The 23,029-nt window shown below is 47.9% G+C and overlaps 1 protein-coding gene across 1 annotated transcript in view; it reads right to left on the reverse strand.

Annotated features, from left to right (window-relative positions):
- Positions 1-19,389, reverse strand: part of CDCA7L (cell division cycle associated 7 like) — a 213,438-nt gene extending 194,049 nt beyond the window's left edge. Inside the window, exon 1 of the mRNA XM_061413689.1 lies at positions 19,300-19,389. The gene's annotated coding sequence lies outside the window, so the exon portion shown is untranslated. The remainder of the gene's footprint in view (positions 1-19,299) is intronic.
- Between the last annotated feature and the right edge of the window lie 3,640 nt (positions 19,390-23,029).

Here is a 23,029-nt window from a genome sequence, read left to right on the forward strand (position 1 = left end):
GTTGGATCCCAAAATGATGGTTTCCACCTCTAACGCCACCAGGTGTGAGAAGTCAATAGAGGGCAATAGAGCTGAGGTGGAAAAAGCGTTTTTGATGGATTTCTTCCCTGGTGGCTCAGATGCTAAAGAATCTGCCTGCAATGCAGGAGACCCAGGTTCAATCCCTGGGTTGGGAAGATCCCCTGGAGAAGGGAATGGCAACCCACTCCAGTATTCTTGCCTGACGAATACCATGGACAAAGGAGCCTGGTGGGCTACAGTCCTTGGGGTCACAGAGAGTTGGACACAACTGAGCCACTAACACTTTCACTTTTCATGTTCACAATTAATATACCTTATTTTCTCCAATTTTACAAGAACATGTGACATGTGAACATATTCCTGGTCATGCCCAGGACGTTGGAAGAAGCCAGACAAAGACATAACTGAATCTGCAGCTTTACAGGCTGACCATGAATCTGCCTCTGTGACAGAAAAAGTTCAACTTAGGCTTTTTTAAAGATAGAAAGTAGCTCCAAGGACAATGGAAAACTTATTCTCTAACGAGAACTAAATTCAGCTGCTTTTATATATTTCAACAGATAAACATCCTAACTTTTGTACAGAGGCGGTCTGTACAGATGCAGCTACTGAGTAAAATTTCAGACCCACAGACTATGAGGCACATGGTGACAGTGAAGGGAAGGGTGGCTTGTTGGATCAAGGAATCTATGAAGTGGAGCAGAGCAAGTGGGAGTCACTTCAATTCAGACTCCAGGCAATTCTGGCCTTGCTCCGGAACCCCAAATTACTCAAGATGTTGAGATGATCACCGTTGCATCTTTGGCAAGCAACCTCTTTCAAAACCAAAGCAAATCACAATGAAAACATCAACCTTTCTCCCGGCTCCGCCTCACCCAAAAACCTTATCCTTTCCTTGCCAAATCCTTAACCTAGCTGACAGGAAAAAGAATTACTTTTGTTGCTGTTTGCTGGATGGGAGAGCACCTTAACTCCTGCTTTGGGACTCACTTTTGTGAGACACTTCCCTCTACAGTGGGCTCTGATGTCCATCTTCTGAGTTTCCGCACTAAGAAACCAGTGAAAACTCTTCCCCAGCAGGTTGGCGATGCTAGGCTGATCCAAGATGGATCTTCACAGATGGTATGAACAGTGGTAGAGGGGATCTGTGTTCCTTTCCTCAATGGGTATGCACTTTCCTTTTAGAAACTGTGCTCTTTGTATGTCCCTAGAGTGAAGAAGGGAGAGCCTCAAAACCTAGTGATGTGGAGGAGTGGAATACAACATCACCGAGCTGTTTCCCCACAGCTATCTCCCACTCTAATTTCCCTAATGCAACAACGTTCAAGAATTAAAAAACCATAATTCACCAACAAAAATTCATTCAGTTATGTGTCAAATGCCAGCACTGAGGATATAACAGGTGACAGGGCAAAGCTGTTGTCCTCATGGTCATGACAGTCTAATGAGTGAGGCCCTAAGCTGGGAACGAGAGAAGAGATAGCTAAGTGGGGTGTGTGTGTGTGTGTGTTGGGGGGTTGTTGCAAGATGAGGGAGAGGTACCCTAGGTCACAGCCACTGGAGCTTCAAGGGCCACAGTTAGGGCTTTGGGTTTTATTCTCATCTATTGGAAAGTTTGTGATACCATCTGGTTATTTTAAAAGGCTTACTTTGGCTGTATTGAGAACAGACTGTAGGGGTGCACTGAGGCAGGAAACTCTATATACAGGTGGTTGGAATAAATACAAGTGACCGCTGAAGGGGGCTTGGTCTAGCAAAGTCACCACGAATCTGCTTTTGCGCACTGGATGAAGAACCGAGAGCTCAGTAGTACACAGCATTGACCGATGTTTGATGTCCAATGTCCAATGTTTGATGTCCAATGTCCAATGTTTGATGACCGATGTCCAAATCTGGACCCAAAACCCATGCTGTATTTGCAAAGGCCTCCAGATTGAATCTCCCACACATCTGCAGTCTGCAGAACCTTCGTATCATCATATTAAGGGTCAGACTGACAGACCAAGTACCCACAGTTGCCTTATTCACTTGTACAAACTGCACAAAAGATGACAAAGCTTTTGGGATCAGACAGACCTGGGGTGGAGTCCATACTCCATGGAAAGCAGAGCCAACTTTGGGCAAGTTCTTAACCTCAGCGCCTCCGTTTACCAGCGGGTAGAAATGGAGAGTCTCCCATCAAGTTGTGGGAGAACAAATTAGAATTATGTAAGTAACAGTTTAGCAGATCACAGGCATTTGGTAGAAATCAGATCCAAAATACAGCCACATCAGTGTGAAAACGGCCACTTTCTGCCCTTTGGAAGTAAAATTACTTCTGCAATTTTCTAATTACCTCGTATAACATCTTTTGAAATAGTACCCAGATTCCTGGCAAGTCTCCAGGAAATTGATTTAATCTGATTCTCTTAACTATCGTATTTCCAAGCAGGGCCTGCACTAATTGTGACACCAGAGGTGCTTGCAAAGAAGTGCAAGCATTCCATTAGTTTCAAACAAGAGCTCCAGGGTCCGGGCCAGGAGTGCACTGAAATATCCTCAACAGGTTGTGCTGCCTTTTGAGAAGCATCCTCCTGATTCAGCTCCAGGGAGAAGGGGCTCCAGGACTAACTTCACCAGTCAAGGAAGAGTTGGAGACAGCTCTCAGTACTACTTTGCAAAAAAAAAAAAGCCCCTCTGTCTCCTCTGTGGCGGCTGCAGGAGGCGCAGCCGCTAAAGGGAACAATTTTTCATACTGAGGAACATTTCAGTCCCTTTTGGAATGGCGGTAATTTACCTCTCGTTTTAGTACCCCCCTCCGCAACACCCCACCTCCTATCAAGCCGGGCAGCGCACAGCCTTCGCGTCTCCTGCAAGATTTCTTTCCTGACCACAGCGACACCCGCGGAGGAAACGCGGTATGTGCACGTGTGAAGCGGAGATAGTGCCGCAGGCGAAGCATCCCGGCGGCCGCGCGGGGCAGGGAGACCACGCCGGGCGAGGGACGCAGGCCAGTCGCCTGGCTGAGGATCGCCCCGGCTGCTGCCCAAGAGGGCCCTGGAGGAATTTCGGAGTGGCACCCCGCTAGCCCAGGTGATCTTTTTGGAAGACCAGCTGTCTCTTAGGAAATAGAGGAACCAGCGCCCTCCAGTGGCTGCAAGGCAATTAGCACTTCCGTTAGTTATTAACGAGCCTCCCAGAAAGAAAGATAAGAGCCTATGGTCCAAGAAGGAAAAGAGAAAACAAAAACGCTGCAATCCTCCTGCCAGCCAGGCCCTGAGGCCACGGCTCCTGCTACCCCTCGGCCTTGTTCATGTGTAACTCTGTGCCCATCTCATCACCATTCCCCAAGCCGTAACTCCACAGGAGAACGTAAAAAATTTAAAATGGGAAGTTTCCCAGGGAACAACTGCTGGGAGGCAGATATAACAGGGAACAGAGAGAAAAGGGAGAGAAATCAAGAGAGCTTTCCCAGAAAGATGTAATCAGACAGGAGGAAGGCAGCAGCGGTACATGGGATTTTAGCCCAACCTCCTTTCCTCCGAACCTGCCTCAGCCACTTCATCCTTCTCTCCTTGTTCCTAAGGGGTGCCCCGTGAGACGCTGTCTGCACAGGACTTGCTTTTGAAGTCTCCCTCGTTTCGGTATCTTAGCTTGGGCTGTTGTATTACAGCAGTCACTGGGTGACTGAGACACGTGTCTCACAGTTCTGGGGGCTGAGAGGTCAGAGATGAAGGTGCCCATGTGATCAAGTTCTGGTTCAGACCCTCTTCCTGGTTTGCAGACTGAGGTCTTCTCACAGGGTCCTCACATGGTAGACAGCAGAGGGAAGAAGCAAGCTCTCACTAAAGTTTTAAAAAAGATTTTTTTTTTTGGATGCAGACCACTTCTAAAGTCTTTCTTTAATTTGTTACAATGTTGCTTCTGTTTTATGTTTTGGTTTTCTGGCCATGAGACATGTAGGATCTCAGCACCCTCTGCACTGGAAGGCAAAGCCCTAATCACTGGACCACCAGGGAAGCCCCTCTTATCTCTTCTTATGAAGAGATCTAATCTCATTCACAGGACTTCACCCTCATGATCTAACTGCCTTCCAAAGGCCAAATACTATCACTTTGGGGATTAGGATTTCTGAAATTTGGTGGTGGGAAAAAGCAGTTCATTGAAAAGGGTCCCTGAGGACATCTTGGGGATTCGGAGGCAATAAGAGTTTAGTACCGTCACATTAGATAGTATCGGCTTCTGCTCCTTCCATTACCAACTCTGAGATACAGGACTCTGTGGTCCCTGCTGTACCCCTGTGCCTGGCATATGGTAGCTGCTTAATCCATCCCTGTTCAGAGAAAAATTCTAAAACACTAATTTGGAATTTACTCTGTGACAGGCAGCGTTTTAAGATCTTCACCCACAGTAACCCTTTACTCCTCACTACAACTATAGGAGGTAAGGTTTTCAGATAAGCAAAGCTGGCCACCCCATAAATACATACAGGTTCACACTTTCAGCAAGTGCAGAAGCTGGAATCAGGCCTGGGCTTCCTGGCTTTCTCACTCCCCAGGGCACCACACTGCCTCTTATGAATGAATGCAGGGAGAACGACGTTGGTTCTTTGGGAAAAGATACAGGCTTTCCGGCTGCAAAACGCTTGAATAATGAGGAAGACCCTTCTGACTTAATGCTGAGGGAGAATGGAGCCCCCGGGTCTCCAGGATCTCAGATGAATGTCTGGAGCCTCAGTCATAGTAACCAACCCCTAGGGGATCTTTTCCATGCTTTCAGCTATGGCTATGGTTCTCAACCCGGACTGCGCTATTAGAGTCACCTGCAAGAGAGTTTTTTAAAACCCAGTGTTTTAAAAAAAAAAAAAAAACACTGAATTTTAAAAATTTAGGCCATCCCCCAATACTAACTGTATAAGAATCTTTAAGGGTGAGTCCCAGCCATGGATTCAGAGAAGGCAATGGCACCCCACTCCAGTACTCTTGCCTGGAAAATCCCATGGATGGAGGAGCCTGGTGGGCTTCAGTCCATGGGGTCGCTATGAGTCAGATACGACTGAGCGACTTCACTTTCACTTTCCACTTTCATGCATTGGAGAAGGAAATGGCAACCCACTCCAGTGTTCTTGCCTGGAGAATCCCAGGGACGGGGGAGCCTGGTGGGCTGCTGTTTCTGGGGTCGCACAGAGTCGGACACGACTGAAGCAACTTAGCAGCAGCAGCAGCAGCCATGGATTCAGTGCTTCTGAAAGTTTCCCAGGCGACGCCAATGTGCAGGCGAAGTGGAAGGACCCTGGCAGTCAACCGGGAAACACAAAGCTGGAGCTTTCTCAAAGGGTGGCCACTGAGCACCGATTCAGAGTCACTAGGTTCACTTGTCACCAGTACAGATTTCTGGGCCCCATCCAGGTTTATCCCATCAAAATCTTCTGGAGTGGGTCACAGGAACTGCTCAGAAGAAGAAACAGACGCTCCCAGTGATGTGTATGCAAAATGGGGTCTGAGAGCTGCCGCCAGGGCAGTTGTTTTTAAAGACGGTCCCAGGCAAGCGGCGCGTCACCTGGCACCCGTTAGAAACGCAAGGCAGCAGCCCCGCGTGAGGCCTCCAGCACCAGACACTGCAGGGTCAGGCCCAGCAGTCTGAGCCCAGTGAGGCTCCGGGTGGCCTTGGTGCCGCCAGCCTGCAAACTGCTTCTCCGAATAAAGGGCTTCCAGGTCAAATCCCAGCTTGGTCATTCATCAGCCAGGTGGCCTTGAGGTGGTGGTGGCGGTTTAGTCACTAAGTTGTGTCTGACTCCTGCAACCCCATGAACTGTAGCCCGCCAGGCTCCTCTGTCCAGGGGATTCTCCAGGCGAGAATACTGGAGCGGGCTGCCGTTTCCTTCTCCATGCGACCCTGAGAAGCTTATTTAACTCCTCTATGCTTCAGTTTCTTCATTTGTCAGTTGGGTGGGAGTGGGCGTGTTATTGGTTGAATTATGTCCCTCCAAACGCATATGTTGAAGTCCTCACTCTCAATACCTCAAAAATGTGACCTTTTTCAGAAAAAGGGTCATTGCCAATGGAATGAAGATGAGGTCCTACTGGAGTAGGATGAACCCTGATCTGATATGACTGGTCCCCTTATGAAATGAGGAAATGTGGAGACAGGCCCACAGGGAGAATGTCCTGTGGAGAATGGGAGATGCCCCACAAGTCAAGGAGCTACCAGAAGCTAGAGAGAGACGTGGAGCAACTCTTTACCTAGTGCTGTAGAGGGAGCAGGGCTCTGCCCACACCTGGACCTGGGACTCCTGGGAAACGACACACTTCTGTGTGAGCTCCTGTCTGTGGTGCGGCGTGATGGCAGCGCCAGCAAACCAACCTGGGGACGGTCGGTATGAGCCGTAGCACAACACCTGCTGACGGTGGCTTCCCAATAAATGTTAGATTTTGTTATTTAAAAAGGGAGGAAAAGTGATCCTGTATGCTGTCTCCTTAAGTAGGCGTTAAACCTGAGAAGGAGGAAAAGGAACCAAGCAGGAAATTCCATCCAGTGGACGGAGGCTGGGGTGGGCAGCGGCCACGGTGTGCGCCAAGCCGCCCTGGCCCTGGCTGGAGGCTAAGAAACAGTGGACAGATGGTCAGCATTTCTGGTCACTCCTTACCTGGAAAAGAGCCAAATGAGAGATCCAGAGGCAATGGTGTGTTCAGCTCTGATGTAGCTCTCATCTCCAAAGCTCTCTGGGGAGGCCTTCCATGAACTGTCCCGGCCCTTCCCGGTCAAAAGCATCCCTGCCTGGGGACCAGAACCTATAACCAGCTCCTGTTCTACTCAGACCCTCCAGAAGTGTGTGTGTGTGGGAAGGTGGGGGGTGGGGAGGGAGGGAGCCAGGGAGGTGGGGGGAGAGCGAGAGAGGGGTTCACTGAATCACCTGAGTATTAATGAAGCAAAATACAAGTTCCCTTCACCACCCTCAACAGCACAGTGACCTGGCTGCTTGTTAGACAGTGCCCAGCCTCTCTGTAAGGGCTTCCCAGGTGGCTCAGTGGTGAAGAATCTGCCTGCAATGAAGGAGATACAGGAGACGAGGGTTCAATCCCTGGGTCATGTAGATCCCCTGGAGGAAGAAATGGCAACCCACTCCAGTATTCTTGCCTGGAAAATCCCATGGACAGAGGAACGTGGTGGGCTGCAGTCCACAGGGTCACAAAGAATCAGACACGACTGAGCGACTAACACTCATTTTTTCACCGACATCCCACCCAGTTCTGGAATACCCTCCTCCCCCCAGGCAGTAAAGGAAGTAAGGGGGCACTAGTTTTGGAGAAAAAGACTCTGCTGTGTGAGCCTGTGCAACTATGCAACCCCTCTGGATTTCAGGGGTTCGGTTTTTCTCCTTTAAAATGGAGTTATTAATATTTCTTTGGCTTTTCTCATTTGGTTGTTAAAATTCAAGGAGATTGCCTGTGTTCAACATAAAGAGTGATGCAGGTGTAAGCACTGCACAGCAGGGAAACTGATCATGGAGTTGTAAACATATCCTGCTTGTAGGCGGGGTTCACTGACCTTGGTATGAGGGCTTTGCATAAGTCCTTAATGAATGCAGGTGAAATTCAACAGAAAAGGAGTACACTAAATAAGGGCAAAGTGAAGAGAACTAACATCTATGGCATTATCTCATTTAATTCATTCAAAAATCAGGTGAAAGAGCAGTTGTAACTGAGTAGAACCTTTTGGGGCCTTTCCAGGACACACGCCCTCATGTCCTCCACCTGCCTCTTGTTTGCAGAAAAACTTGAGCCTCCTAGGCATTCCCCAAGTTCTAAAGAGTAAATGTAATCAGAGAACTGAGAAAATGCAGAAAGAAATCAGTCAAGCAAAATAATAGTTTAGCCATTAAACAAAGTCAAGGACCTTTAGTTCCTCTTCAAGGGCTACAGATAATATTCTGAGCCATATCCTTTGAGCTGTTTTGCAGATACCGAAACCTCCACCAGGTGGAAGAAGTTAACTGCATGCTGCCCACAAGCACGCAGCGCCCAGACCGGTTGGAACCGGAAGGTTGATTAACTTCCAATTACTTCACCACGAGACAATCAGGCACTGCACAACCCTCCTCCCTCATCACGTCTTTAAAAACCTTTCCCTGAGAGCCAGTGGGGAGTTTGGTCTTTTAAGCACTAGCTGCCTGGACTCTTTGCTTGGTGCCCTGCGATAAACCTGCACTTACCTGCACACAACGCAGTGCCAGAAGACTGGCTTCACTTCGCACGGGGTGACCGGACCTGACTGGTTTGGTTACAAAACAATTAACCAAATGTTAAGCCAGAGGTTCCCAAACGTTCTCAGTTCAGGGTCCTTCTAGTGTGTCAGCAGCCCAGGAGAGGAAATGCCTAACACTTATTATGTTGTCAGGTTCAAACAATCTAATCCACATCGACAGCCTCAGGTTCAAACAATCTAATCCACACTGATAGTCTAACAGCTTAGCACCTGTTGGGCTCTGAACGCTTCTCAGAGTTTGCATTCAGATACAACTGCCAACTCGTTTCTCATTCCCCATTGCCTTTCACACAGGTCTAGTATCTGATCACAGCTGAAGTTTTTCCTAGTCGTCCATAAGACAGCAACAGAAGGAACACAGTGATCTAAGGCGGGAAATAAACTAAAGTTAGAGGCACACCTGACACTGGACAGAGGTTCCTGTGTTTCCCAAGATATGTGTTAAGTAAAGATGTCTCAGAGAGCTCCCCGTGAGTTCACTGTGGTGCCGCTGGGCACCTCAGTGAACAGTTTGGGAACGAAGGTAACAAACTCATGTTCGAAAGTGTGTCGTAACTTGTAGTCAGAACTTTGCAAACGCTAACCTGCACAGGGATCCCCTGGGGGGGGGTCTCCTTACATTGTGGGTTCTGATTCGGCGGGTCTGGAATGGGGCCCCCGAGAGGCTGCTTTTTTATAAGCTCCGAGTTCGGGGTACACAGCCAGTTCACAGCACTCAGGGCAGTGAGGCGTCAGATGAAGCAGCCAGGAGAGGTGGGGCGGCTGGTGCCCAGTCCAGGCCTCAAAGCCTCCCTGCCTCTTTCCCACAACCTTACTGCCTGCCACATCATTACAACTGTAGGAGCATTTAAACAGTATTTGAGTTCGAGTTTCTAGCTCTGCCCGTAAGGAAGTTTAGAAGTTATCTCTCCCACCCACATAGAGACCAAAAGAAAGCTGAACAAACCGAAAAATCAACAACTCTCTCAGATCCATCAGAGAACTGAAGCCATAGGGCAAGCCACTGCCCCACAGACTGGAGAGACCTACAGGCAGATGCAGAGTCGCAACTCACCAGAGCAGCAACCAGTCTGTGGGAACCGGCGCCTGGGGGAGAAGAGCTGAAGTGTGATGGGTGAGGTGCGGGAGGCCAGGTGGGTTAACCTCCAGGGAGGCTCCCACACTTCCGGGAGTGCAGCCTGCTGGAGTCCTGCAGGTTCTCACAGGGAAGATGGAGAAGCAGCCCTTCCTACGTCTGTGCGGGGGAGGGGAAACGGCCTTTCTTAAACACACCCAGACATTTCCATTCTTCCTAACAAGGCCTGCCCTCAAGAGAAAGTAATTTACTAGAGCCTAACCTGCTGAGGTTTTACCAGACCCTAACCAACCTGGGGGAATGGATATACCCATCTCCACCTTCCCCAGCCTCCCTGTCTCACCAATGAGGGACAAACAAAGAAAATGGAGATGCAATTATGAAGGTCAGCTCACTAAAAGACTGTCAATTGTAGGACCACAGACGCTTTCCCTCCACATCACCTTCCAGATCACTGGGGCTCCGGTATGACAACTGGGGAATACACCTCCGAGAACTGTGCCTCTCGGAAGATTCAAGAAGCCTCTGGGGAAATCCAAGGCCCACAGGGGAGGCAAAAACAGGGACACGGAGCAAGTTTAGCCTCTAACGCCTTATAGCTACAGCAAACAGAAAACACAGCCCAAGCCCGTGCCAGATAAACACAAAACCTTTCACTAATGGCCTGTTTCCCTCAGTTCCTTGAACTCTATTCCACATCTGTCTCGAAACAAAGAAGCATAAGACACTTTGAAGAGCCTCCAAATACCTGGCCCATGCTTCACTGTCCCAGCAGACTTCACTAACAAAACACAAATTCAAAACACAAATTATTCAGAATTTCAGGACGGAAGCCACAGAGCATCACAGGCCAAGCAGACCACGCATCTGTGAAGCCAGCCTGCACGTCAGCCACAGTCTGACCAGCACGCGTGACTCTGGTCATTAACGGCTGAGCTCTCTGTGCTTCAGATCCGTCCAGGAACTAAGTTCTGGAAAGGACGGAGTTCTGAGCAGTTGGTCTTAGTCCAGCAGCTCTGTTTTCCTTCAAATCACAGCACATGCAGACCTCAGAGATACAGTGGGTTCAGTTTCAGACCACCCCACAGAGTCAATGTCATAACAAAGCAAGTCACAAATCTTCTGGTTTCCCAGTGCACATAAAAGTTATGTTTACACTACACGGGACTGGTTCAAAATTGAGAAAGGAGTACGACAAGGCTGCATATTATCACCCTGCTTATTTAACTTAGACACAGACTGCCTGTTTGCTAAGTTTCTTCTGTCACGTCTGACTCTTTGTGACCCAGTGGACCATCACTTGCCAGGTTCCTCTGTCTATGGGATTCTCCAGGCAAGAATACCGGAGTGGGTTGCCATTTCCTTCACCAGGGGATCTTCCTGATCCAGGGATGGAACCCATGTCTCTTATGTCTCCTGACTGGGAGGCAGATTCTTTACCACTAGGCCCACCTGGAAAGCCCAGGTATGTAGAGTACATCATGTGAGATGCTGGGCTGGATGGATCACAAGCTGGAATGAAGATTTCTGGGAGAAATATCAACAACCTCAGATATGCACATGATACCACTCTAATGGCAAAAAGTGAAGAGGAACTAAAGAGCCTCCTGATAAGGGTGAAAGAGAGGAGCGAAAAAGCTAGATTAAAACTCAACATTCAAAAACATTCACGGCATCCTGTCCCATCACTTCATAGCAAATAGATGGGGGAAAAGTGGAAACAGTGACAGATTTTATTTTCTTGGGCTCCAAAATCATTGTGGACAGTGACCGCAGCCATGAAATTAAAAGATGCTTGCTCCTTGGAAAGAAAGCTAAGATATACCTAGACAGCATATTAAAAAGCAGAGACATCACTCTGCCGACAAAGGTCCGTATAGTCAAAGCTATGGTTCTTCCAGTAGTCATGTATGGATGTGAGAGCTGGACCATAAAGAAGGTTGAGCACCAAAGAATTGATGCTTTTGAATTGTGCTGTTGGAGAAGACTCTTGAGAGTCCCTTGGACTGAAAGGAGATCAAACCAGTCAATCTTAAAGGAAATCAACCCTGAATATTCATTGGAAAGATGGACACTGGAGCTTAAGCTCCAATACTTTGGCCACCTGATGTGAAGAGCCAACTCACTGGAAAAGACCCGATGCTCAGAAAGATTGAGAGTAGGAGGAGAAGAGGGCAACAGAGGAAGAGATGTCTGGATGGCATCATCGACACAATGGACATGAATTTGAGAAAACTCCAGGAGATAGTGAAGGACAGGGAAGCCTGGCATGCTGCACTTCATGGGGTTGCAAAGTCAGACAGGACTGAGTGACTGAACAAGTGGGAGGAGGTGTTGGAAAAAAGGTTCATATTGATGCCATACCATTTGAGATGCCTTCACACAAATGTTCTTTCTGCAAAGGACAGTCATTTTCAACCCAGACTGCACTTTAGAATCACCTATGGCACATGGGCCTTATCTCCAGGGATTCTGTTTTAATTAGGGTGGTCTAGACTTAGCAGCAGCAGCAGCAGAGGCTTGACATTACTATTAAAAAAAAATTAGCTCTATTGAGAAATAGTTTACAAATAATAAAATTACCAATTTTAAATGTACAATTTGTTGTGCTTTAAGAAATATATATATTAAAAACTCCACCATAATTATGATGTAGAATATTTCAATCTCCCCAAAATGTATCTTTTTTGTCCACTTAGGCTGCTGTAACAAAATACCACAGGTTGGGTAGCTTTTAAAGGACATATGTTAAGTTCCCCCAGTTCTGGAGGCTGGCAAGCTGAAGATCATAGTGCCAGTATGGTCACGTTCTGATGAAGCCCTGTGTCCAGGTCCACAGTTGGCGCCTTCCCTCTGTAAACTTGCAGAGACGAAGGGGCTAGGGATCTCTCTAGAGCTTCTTTTATAAAACATGAATCCCACTCCTAAGGGCTCTGCCCTCATGACCTAATCACCTCCCAAAGACCCTGTCTCCTATGACCATCAACTTTGGGGGTCAGGATTCAGCCTATTCAGGATATTTTCTAATGTATGTAGGCACTGTAATGTGTCTATCCGTTTACCAGTTGGTAAGTAGTGGGTGGTTTCAGTTTTTGGCTCTTATGACTAAGTCGGTTATAAACTTTTAAGGACATGTCTTTGTCTCGACATATCTTTTTACTTCTCTTAAGTAAATATCTATGAGTGGCAGTGCTGAATTGAATGGTAAGGATCCATGACAGTTTATAGGAAACTACCAAACTGTTTTCCAAACTGGCTGTATCGTGTTGAATTCCCACCAACAATGTATGGAGTTCCAGTTACTCCACATCCTTGCCAGCACTGGTTTTATCTTGTATCAAGAGGTCCTATTTTATCAGAGTGTGATGATTCTTCACTGTAAACTTTCCCTGTTTACCTCCTGTGTGGCCTAAGCTCCAGACTGGATGCAGGCAAATTGATATAGACTTTAAACTATGAATTCAGTTGCTTCATTTGATATACAAGTATTGGGCTGCTGGTAAAGAATCCGCCCACAATGCTGAGACCCTGGTTTGATTCCTGGGTTGGGAAGATCTGCTGAAGAAGGGATAAGCTACCTACTCCAGTATTCTTGGGTTTCCCTTGTGGCTCAGCTGGTAAAGAATCCGCCTGTAATGTGGGAGACCTTGGTTTGATCCCTGGGTTGGGAAGATCCCCTGGAGAAGGGAAAGGCTACCCACTCCAGTATTCTGGCCTCGAGAATCCCATGGACTGTAGAGTCGAGGAGGTCACAAAGAGTCGGACATGACTGAGCGACTTTCATACTATTTATTATTATTTATTTCTTGAGTAAACTTTATGAGTTTATATCTTTAAAGATATCTGTTGGACAGTGACATCATCAAAATGGCAAAAATAGAAGCTTTCTATCATCTTCCCCTACAAGAATCACCAATTAGACAATCACCCACAGATCAGAGAGACTCTGTGGAAGTCCAAGAATCCAACAGAGGTTCCAGCACGTGACTGGAGCAACAAGGACAAAAATCTGCAACTGAACGCATCAGAGAGGGTAAGAGGAACATCTGACTTTACCTACACCACGCCTCTCCTGGGTAGCTCAGCTTAAGGGACAAGAGAAATTTTCTCAGCCTGTGATGTCTCCTATGCGGGAAGGTGGGAGTGTGAGAGGAAGTGCCTGGATTCTCCAGCTGTGTGAACACTGCCAAAGAGGCTTGTTTCTCTCTTGCCCCATGCAGAGTTCTAAGTCAGGAGCCGCACACATGGACAAACCTTTGGCTGGCTAACTAAGGATAAAAAGAGAAGACTCAAATAAAATCAGAAACGAAAGAGGAGATATTACAATTTGCCACAGAAATACAAAAGATCATGAGATAGTAGTGAATAATTATATGCCAACAAGTTTGATAACCTAGAAGAAATGAGTCAATTCCTAGAAATTTACAACCTATCCAGACTCACTCCAGTACTCTTGCCTGGAAACTCCCATGGACGGAGGAGCCTGGTGGGCTGCAGTCCATGGGGTCGCTAAGAGTCGGACACGACTGAACGACTTCACTTTCACTTTTCACTTTCATGCATTGGAGAAGGAAACGGCAACCCACTCCAGTGTTCTTGCCTGGAGAATCCCAGGGATGGGGGAGCCTAGTGGGCTGCCGTCTATGGGGTCTCACAGAGTCGGACACGACTAACGTGATTGAGCAGTAGCAGCAGACTGAATTACGAAGTAGAAGATATGAACAGACCAATAATGAGTAAGGAGACTGAATCAGTAATCAAAAACTTCCAAACAAAGAAAAGTTTAGGACAAGGTGATTTCACTAGTGAACTCTACCAAATGTTTAAAGAAGAATTAACAGTACTCAAACTCTTTCAAAAAACTGAAAAGAGGGAACATTTCCAGGTTCATTTTACAAGGCCAGTAATACTCTGGCCAGATAAGGACACTACAATTTAAGAAAATTATAGGCCAATATCCCTGATGAATATAGATGTAAATTTTTCAATAAGAGAAACCCAATAAGATATTAGCAAGCCTAATTCAAAAGCAAATTTAAAAGATCATATAGGAATTTCCCTGGAGGCTCAATGGTTAAGACTCCAGGTTTTCACTGCCATGGGCCTGGGTTCAGTCCTTGGTCAGGGAATCTAAGATACTCCAAGGAATGCAACATGGCCACGAAAAAAAAAAAAAAAGTCTGGCCTCTTATCAAATACTGGATAACTGCCTTGCAGATACAGAAGGAATCCTAGTGGAGAAGAAAATAGGAAATACTGAGAGAACACTGCAAAACCGATTTTTTTTGTTTTTTAAAACTTGCTTTCCTAAACTGGAGTCCACTTATAGCCCCATTCAGTGTATTGCCTCAAGCCCCAAAATGCTGAAAACTACTACTACATTAAATAACTTGTTAGATGAAAAGATTAAACTTTGGCTCTTAGCTGATTTGGGGGCTCTCCTGTGCCCTTGTTGCACTCTTGAGGTTTCGTTTTGTCTGCCTGCCAATCAGTCTCAAAACCCAGCATCCAGGGCTGTCTGGAGATGAGTCAAGCAGCCATAAGACAGATTGGGTCTGATCTGGGATGCTGAGTCCAAGTTTTACAGAGAAGCAGCTCGGCTGCCTTGCAAACATGTGAGCCACTAGATGGCGCTCCATGCTCACACTGAACCTGCCAGAATGCCACATCCCCAGAGTCTGACAGGCTTCCAGGACTGACCTAGCCTTTGGGCACCACAGGCACGATGCCTAAGGTGCACCATACCTTTAGAAACCCATGCGAGTATTTTACTTTCTTCTAAAATCAAGATAAAAATGGAATATAATATTAATACTACTTTATTATATTCCTCTCTATACAATTCATTCAGATGCTTTCATACATATATACTTATTTATATATAAATATATTTTATTATTATTATTTTTAATGGAGAAAGGGGCTCATTGAAGGCAAAGTGTCTAAGGCCCATGAAAGTCATAATACAGCTCTGACTTCCCTTGCATCACATCTGGAGTGTGGATCAAAAATGTCATTGAAATTGAATGTAGTTCCAGGGAGCACCTCTGTGTGAGGACATCTTTCAAGAGGCCTGCATGCATGCACTTATTTAACTCAACAGACCCACTCTTAGTCACGTGTCCTCTTGCTTTCACCTCCTAAATCCCTCCCCAGTCTGGTGTCTTCCCTGCACACCTATGCTGCCACCTGAGTGTGGGCCACTGATACCTTCTCTTGGACTCTGACAAGTCTCCTACTGGCTGGTTTGCCTCCATGCCCTGCTTTAAGCACCCAGGGTCACTTGCTGAAAATCAAACCTGATCAGGTGAAGTTTTTTTGCTTTAAAGCCTGCCATGATTCTCCACCACCAAGAGAAGTGATCTCTCAAATGGGGTGTGAATACTTGAGGAAGCAGACAAAATAAATCACTGGAGAACAGAAAGAAAACAGAACTTCTACTTATATTTGCCTTTCATCTGCTTCTTTAAACATTTCTGGGTTTTTTGGTATGCTTTATTTCCTTACACATGTGCATTATTTATACATAAATATACATGTATTTGGAAGGGTGTCAGTTTTCACCTTTTTTCACCAGAAGGATGCATCATCAAAAGTGTTTGGAAACTTTCAAAATGACAGCCAAGTCTTTTAGAATCATACATAGGGCCTTTACAATATGAATCAAACCTACCTTTAGGATCTTCCCTGCTTGTTCTAACCACACAGAACACCCCTTAAGAGCCCGAAGCTGTTAAACTTTCAAGCATTTACAAATATTTCAGGCACAGACGGCATCTCCCTAATCAGGACCCTCACTTAACCCACCTCTCCCCCACGCCAGGCTCCCGCCCTCTGCAGCCTCTCCTGGCTTCTCAGCAGTCCTTCTCTCCCATAGCTGCCTTAGCTATAGCATATTTGTTTGCTTACATTTTTTCTTTTCCCTTTATCCTGTGATAAGGTGTGTGGGTGGGGGTGTCTGGCTGTGTGGGCATATACCCAAAGAAGGGCTATATTGACAAAGCAGCTAGCAGATGCTGGGCACTGGGCTTGAAAAGTGAAACTGAAGTCGCTCAGTCGTCTCTGACTCTTTGCGACCCCATGGACTGCAGCCTACCAGGTTCCACCGTCCATGGGATTTTCCAGGCAAGAATACTGGAGGGGGTTGCCATTCCCTTCTCCAGGAGATCTCCCCAACCGAGGGATTGAACCCAGGTCTCCTGCATTATAGGCAGAGGCTTTACTGTCTGAGCCACCAGGGAAGTCCCTGGGCTTAGTCTCTATCTATGTGTCATTTCAATTCATCTCTCAGATAGGGGAACCTTCTAGGTTTTAGTTCCAAGAGTCCTGGGTCCTAAGAAACTCTTCAGTCTCAGACAAATCAGATGGTTGGTCACCCTATGCAATAACCCATCACACCAGCAAGCAGACTAGAGCTCAGAGAAGTCATCAAAACTTAGCTGAGCTCTCACAGCTAATCAGCGCTGGGACCTGGCCGCGTCCCTCAGAAAATCAGCACTCTTTCCACCATGCCTGTTCATCAGTGGGGACCATGTCTTTGTCATCTTTGCATCTTCATGTCTGTCATGATCTCTACATATATTAAATAGTTGATGAACAAATGAATGAATGAATGAACTCTCCGAGAGAATCAAAACAGCTGTTACATGGTGACATAGTGAACTAACCAAACCCTCCTCCCTCCCTGTGATTCCACATCATCTCAGAATGTCAGAGAACTGGTCTCAGTGAGGATAAATGACTTGCCCAAGGCCACAGTTCCTGGAAGAACGTGGGGCAGGCACCAGAATTCAGGTTTCCCTGACTCACACTCCAAGGATCTTTCTACTGGAACACTGAGTGAAATAAACCAAAGGGCAAAGAAAACAGTGGGAGAAAACCCAGCTGTTCTTTAACACCTACCCAAAGACACTAAGCAACTCTGAACTGCCAGAATTTGAATCATTTTAAAAACCCTAAGATTGGGAACTTTTCATAAAGGAAAAGTAACTCTGTCAAAAAACAGTTTCCAGGGACTCCCCTGGTGGTAGAGTGGATAAGAATCCACCTGCCATTGAAGGGAACATGGGTTCAATCCCTGGCCCTGAAAGATTCCACATGCCACGGAGCAACTAAGCCCATGCATCACAACTACTGAGTCTGTGCTCTAGGGTCTGAAAAATGTAACTGCTGAAGGCTGTGTACCTGGAGCCCGTAGTCTGCAACGAGAGGAGCCGCCATGAGAAGCAGTGGCCCCGGCTCCCGCAACTAGGGAGGAAGACCACGAGCAGCAACTAAGATCCAGCACAGTCAAGATAAATCATTTTTTTTTTAAAAGATTAAATGGTAAATGAAAAGACTGCTTCCAAAAGAACATATCTATGAAACAGAAACAGACATAGACTTGTGGGTGCCAAGGGGTGGTGGGTGAGGAAGGGATGGACTGGGAGTTGGGATTAGAAGATGCAAACTATTATATAGAGAAGGGATAGACAACAGGTCCTACTGTAGAGCATAGGGAACCATATTCAATACCCTGTGATAAACCATAATGGAAAAGAATATTAGAAAGAATCTGTATATGTTTGTGCATGTATGTGTGTATATATATATATAACACTGAAAATCACATTGCTGTATAGCAGAAATTAACACAAGATTGTAAATCAACTCTACTTCAGTAAAATAAACTTAAAAACAAACAAAAACAGCGTCTCCCCATGGGGAGGGCTGAGTACCAGAATATGAAACATACAAACTGCCGTACTTATCATCCAAAGGCCGTTTGTGATCCAATCAATCCTCCCCACTCCGACCCTAAAACAGTCAAGCCTTGGGTCCAAAACAAGCTGGCATCTCCAAAACGGAAGGACTGTTTGGGGACCCAGTGGCCAGGCACGGCCAGCCAGAGAAGAGGCAGCGTCCCAGGCCCCGCCCTGTGCTGCTCTGAAATGCCTGTTTATCTCTGTCTGTATGGTGTCTTCTGGCTTCCAGGCTGAGTCTGTGCTTTGTCCCCCGCCTTTACCGACCTCTTTGATTCTGCAGGGTAAGCTCAGCCCCAGGCCTATGGGAATTTCAATGCATAATGTGAAACATGGGTTCCAGGAGGGCCGTTGGCTGCTCCCCACATCTTGACTCTGGACTCTCCAGAGAATCTGTGGCCCCAACCCCGTTGGTGTCAAAGAACAAAAGGAGCCCAGCCTCGACCACTGGGGCCATTGCGTGTGACTGAGGGGACCTGTCCTTCTTTTTCATCTGAATCTGCCGTCAAGGCTCTTTCATGGGAAAGAAGAGGAAGGAAGGAAAGCAAGCTTTATCCCTTCATTCCATCCCCCTCCACCCCAATTTGGGGCACCAGGCTAGTAACACCTGGGAATGTTCCAGCAGCTTGTTCATGCGGGGCAACAAGGGTGCTCAGCCACTGTGAGAGTCAGGGAAATACTTAGTCCTCGTGGGATCTGAGAGTGGCCAAAGTTTAGTCCTGGCAGGACTGCTGGGGAGACGAGGTGGGATGGAGCGGAGGACAAGGGTTCTCCGCGTCCCTAGCAGCGAGAGGGTCGTTTCTGAGCAGGGCTCAGCTAATGCCTCCCGAGGTCTCCTCTGAACTGCGGACGGTGTTCAGGGCCTCGAGGAAGAACGTGACCGTGGTGGCCCTGGGTCACCGTGAGCGTGGTGGCTCTGGACTGCTGGCACAGACCTCAGGTGTGGCCTCGCTGGTATCTGCTCTGGGAAAGGGGACTTGGATTCACCCCAGCTATATGCATTCAGGAATGTGCTGGAATCGCTTCCAGCTCCTCAGACATCACAACACTGGGAAGGCGCTGAGAGCGACCACAGCCCCCGGAGCTCTTCAGCCAACTCCCGTCACCCGCGGGGTCTTGGAGCGTGCAGCGCTGGCCCCGCAAGGCTGCGAATCCCGCGGACGCTGCAGCATTGCTGGGCCGTGAATGTGCCCGTCACCTGCGCCTGGGGACACCTACCTGAGGGCTAAACCTGGGCCGGTGGGGACAGCCAGGGGGGAGGAAATCCACGCAGGCCGGAGGGCCCGGGCCAGCCTCCCCCGCGGTGCTGAGGCTGGAGCGTCCCTTTAGAGGGGCAGCGAGCAGCTGCCGGCAGCGGCCTCACCCGGAGCAGGTGCGCGCGTTCAGGCGGATCGTGCTTCTCGTTCACGTTCACGGCCGTAGCCCCGCGAGAGCACAGCGCCACCTAGTGCCGGAGTGCCCGCTGGGTAATGGGGATGGTAGAATGGATAATCCTCTGGCTTGCGGGCTTGCCTGAAAGGTTGAGCCTGGCTGAAGTGAAGCGAACGTGTGTCTCTTGGGCAGTGCGGTGGGGTGGGGAGCAGTACCCAGAGGACAGGCTGGGGAACCAAGCAGGGCTCAGATCAGGAGGTGCTTTGTAGGCTTGTTTGGGACTTTTCACTTAATGGTCAACAGCAGGGGGTGCAGAGGAACTTGCCTGATCCATTCCAGCCTGGCTCTCACTCTCATCCCCTTGAAAGAAAGTTCGCTCAGTCATGTCCAACTCTTTGTGATCCAATGAACTGTAGCCCAACAGGCTCCTCTGTCCATGGAATTCTCCAGGCAAGAATACTGGAGCAGGTAGTCATGCCCTCCTCCAGGGGATCTTCTTGACCAAGGGATCGAACCTGGGTCTCCTGCATTGCAGGCAGATTCTGTATCAGCTGATCCACCAGGAAGCCTCATCCCCTTCGGAGAAAGCAGATGACAGATAGTGCCTGCCTGACCCTTTCAAGTGTCAACGTTCTCCAGCTTGGCTCCTTTCTCATTCCCTTGATTTCTGTAATTTTTTTTTAAGACTCTGCGTTGTGTTGCAAAAACAAAACAAGAACCCATTGGACCATGGCCCAGTAAAGCAGAGCAGCCAAGCCTCTCACTCACAACAGTGCCTCATTGTGACCTTTGATTTAACCAGGACCTCAAGAACAGGAATCTACAACTGAGACCTAAATGCTGAGCAGGATCAGCACATGCCACCAGATGGCCTGAATGTCTCACATTTTGGTCCCCACAAATTTGTGGAGGCCCTTAGTCCACAAACTGTCATTAAGTATCAAATGTGATTCCCAGGCGGCTCAGTAGTAAAGAATCCGCCTGCCAAGTAGGAGAGGCAGGTTCGATTCCTGGGTTGGGAAGTTCTCCTGAAGAAGGAACTGGCAACCCACTCCAGTATTCTTGCCTGGAGAGTTCTACAGACAGAGGAGCCTGGTGGGCTACAGTCCATGGTGTTGCAAAAGAGTTGGACACGACTGAGCGACTAACACTTTCACTTCTTTTCATAAGAACATGGGTCCTACTAGACAGCTTACACCATAAGGACTTCATTTTAACTTCATAACCTCCGTAAAGGTCCTGTCTCCCAATAAAGTCACATTCTGAGATCCTGGGGGTTGGGACCGTTAACACATGAGTTTTGAGGGGGCCTGATTCAACTCATTACAAAGGCCTGTCCTGGCACTTTGACCCTCTCCCTGGCACTCTCCAACCTGCTTTAGCATTTTTTTCTTTAGGAACCTCGTATCATCAGATATACTACTATATATTTTCCTTATCTGTCTTGTTTATTGTCTCATCTTATTTCTCATACCACCTTGTAAGGGAGAAGGCATATGAACTTCCATTTTCTGAGGTGCAGAAATAGCAGCTAAGATGGCGGTGGAAACTTTTGCTGGTTCTCCCAACTCTTCAGTGCCTGAGTCTGATTCAAACCTGGCAGTCTAGCCTCACAGGCTAGGTTGGTCCTTTTCCTCACCCTCGAGGCAGCCCACGCAAGATGGGTGGAGAGACCATGCAGGGTGGTTCCCCAAAGAGTTGTGGATGGGACCTGGTCTAGGAACTGAGACAGTGATAAGGGGATTCAGTGCAGGATGGGTCACCCAGGAGGATCTGGGAGTGGACAAGCCTTACTTGGGGCGGGGTAGGTGCAGAAGCCTCCCGGGTACAGTGTGTTGGGGTGGGCAGGAGAAAAGTCCGGCCAGACTTGAGTGCTGGCTCCAGTCAGGGGGCCTGGGCGAGAAGGCAGAGTGAGGCCAGGTGGCACCAGCCAGGAATATGATGACAACTGAAAGGACGAGGTTCACCCTCACCGTGGACCCTCCTTACCCCTGGGGAGGCAGCAGCTGGCTCTGTGCTGGAAGCAGACCCTGCTGAGTGGATTCCAGGGCTTTATTTGTCTGTTTATTGCAGGCCTTCATGTCTGCTGGGACTGTACTGTGGAGTCAGCAGGGGCGCCGGGCCGGGAAGGGTGAGGCGCCCTTCCGCTCTCGGCCCACTGCCATTCCCTCCCAGCTGAGGCCCAGCCCAGGTCAACGGGACACAAAGGGCCATGAACAGTTCTTATTTCCCTCATCGGCCTAGTCACTTCCTGAAACAAAACAAAACCAATTATCTCTAGCAATTGCAGATCTGCACCAGTTTTCTTAATAGCCAGGGGCTGAAAGTGATCTTAGAGATCTTCTCCCAGATTGCTCATCTGATGACTGAATTGCTGGCTGGTTTTAGGTCTGTTGGAACTTCTCTGGTAGGGAAGAGCTCGTCTCTGATAGCGAAGGCAATTCTGCCCGCCTGGGCAAATCCTGGTAGAGCCCCTGCCCCCCTCCCTCCAACCCTAGCGAGCTCTGCACCCTCAGTGTGGCTTCAAGATTCCACACCTTTGTAAGGAGCAAGTAAGTCTCACATTACTTATTTAGCAAATGTCTGGTGCATATTATTTTCATCTGGCATTCTTATTAGTAAGAATCAATGAATCTCCCCATGTAGAACAGCAGTTTAAAGGGGGGGTACCAAATTATTTATCTTCCCAATCTCTTTAACCCCTGGACGGATAACTAAGAGGGCAGAATGTGAAGAACTTGTATGCTATTGAGGTTTACTTCTATAGCTTGGGAGGTGCTGCTGAAGGATTTTGAGCTAGGATCTGTATTTTAGCAAAAAAAAAAAAAAAAGAGAGGAAAGAAAAAAAAATCAATTTTGAAAGGGAATATTTAGATGAAAGGGAGGAAGCCTAAATAGGTCACTGTAATGGTTGAAGTAATGAATAGTGAGGGCCTGACCTCATGCAGGGACGTGGGGACACAGCAGCTGGTGGAGAACTAGATGAGCAAGGGCTATTGGATGTGAGCAATCAAGATAGCTCCCGTAGTTTGAACTTGGCCATCCATCTCCATACATGGTTCTCCAGGAGAAACAGACTTACCAGATATGAGACACCCCAGAGCCACGGCTGCTGGGAAAGGCCCTGCTGTTGCCTTAATTCTCCCCGGTGTCCTAGAGACTGCATTAGTCAGCCGTGGTGAAATGCTGCCCAGGGGTCGCTCACCCCACCCCTCCATTCAGTCTCAGTAGCTTCTAATGAGGGTGTTCTCTCTCTCCCTCAAGTGATACATCGTCCACAAGCTGGAGAGTCCAGTGGATGGAGACACCTCTACCTGGGCACTGCGGGTCTCACAGAAGAGACATGGCGGCCACAGGCTACCTCAAAGCTTCAGTCTCCAAGCCACACAGGTCACTCCTTGCCTTTTTCACTGCACAGAGGATGACGTTTAGCCGGTACTCAATCCAACATAATCCTCCTGCAGGGAAGGATCAGCACATGCCAGAGGCCAAGCTTGACACCAATGCGCAGGATGTCTAGAAGGGCTAGAGGAGAGTTGGTGTGACAGTCTAATGTCTTTCCGGCCTGTGGAGCATA

The sequence above is a fragment of the Bos javanicus genome, chromosome 4, assembly GCF_032452875.1.
Source record: "Bos javanicus breed banteng chromosome 4, ARS-OSU_banteng_1.0, whole genome shotgun sequence".
NCBI classification, from domain to species: Eukaryota; Metazoa; Chordata; class Mammalia; order Artiodactyla; family Bovidae; genus Bos; species Bos javanicus.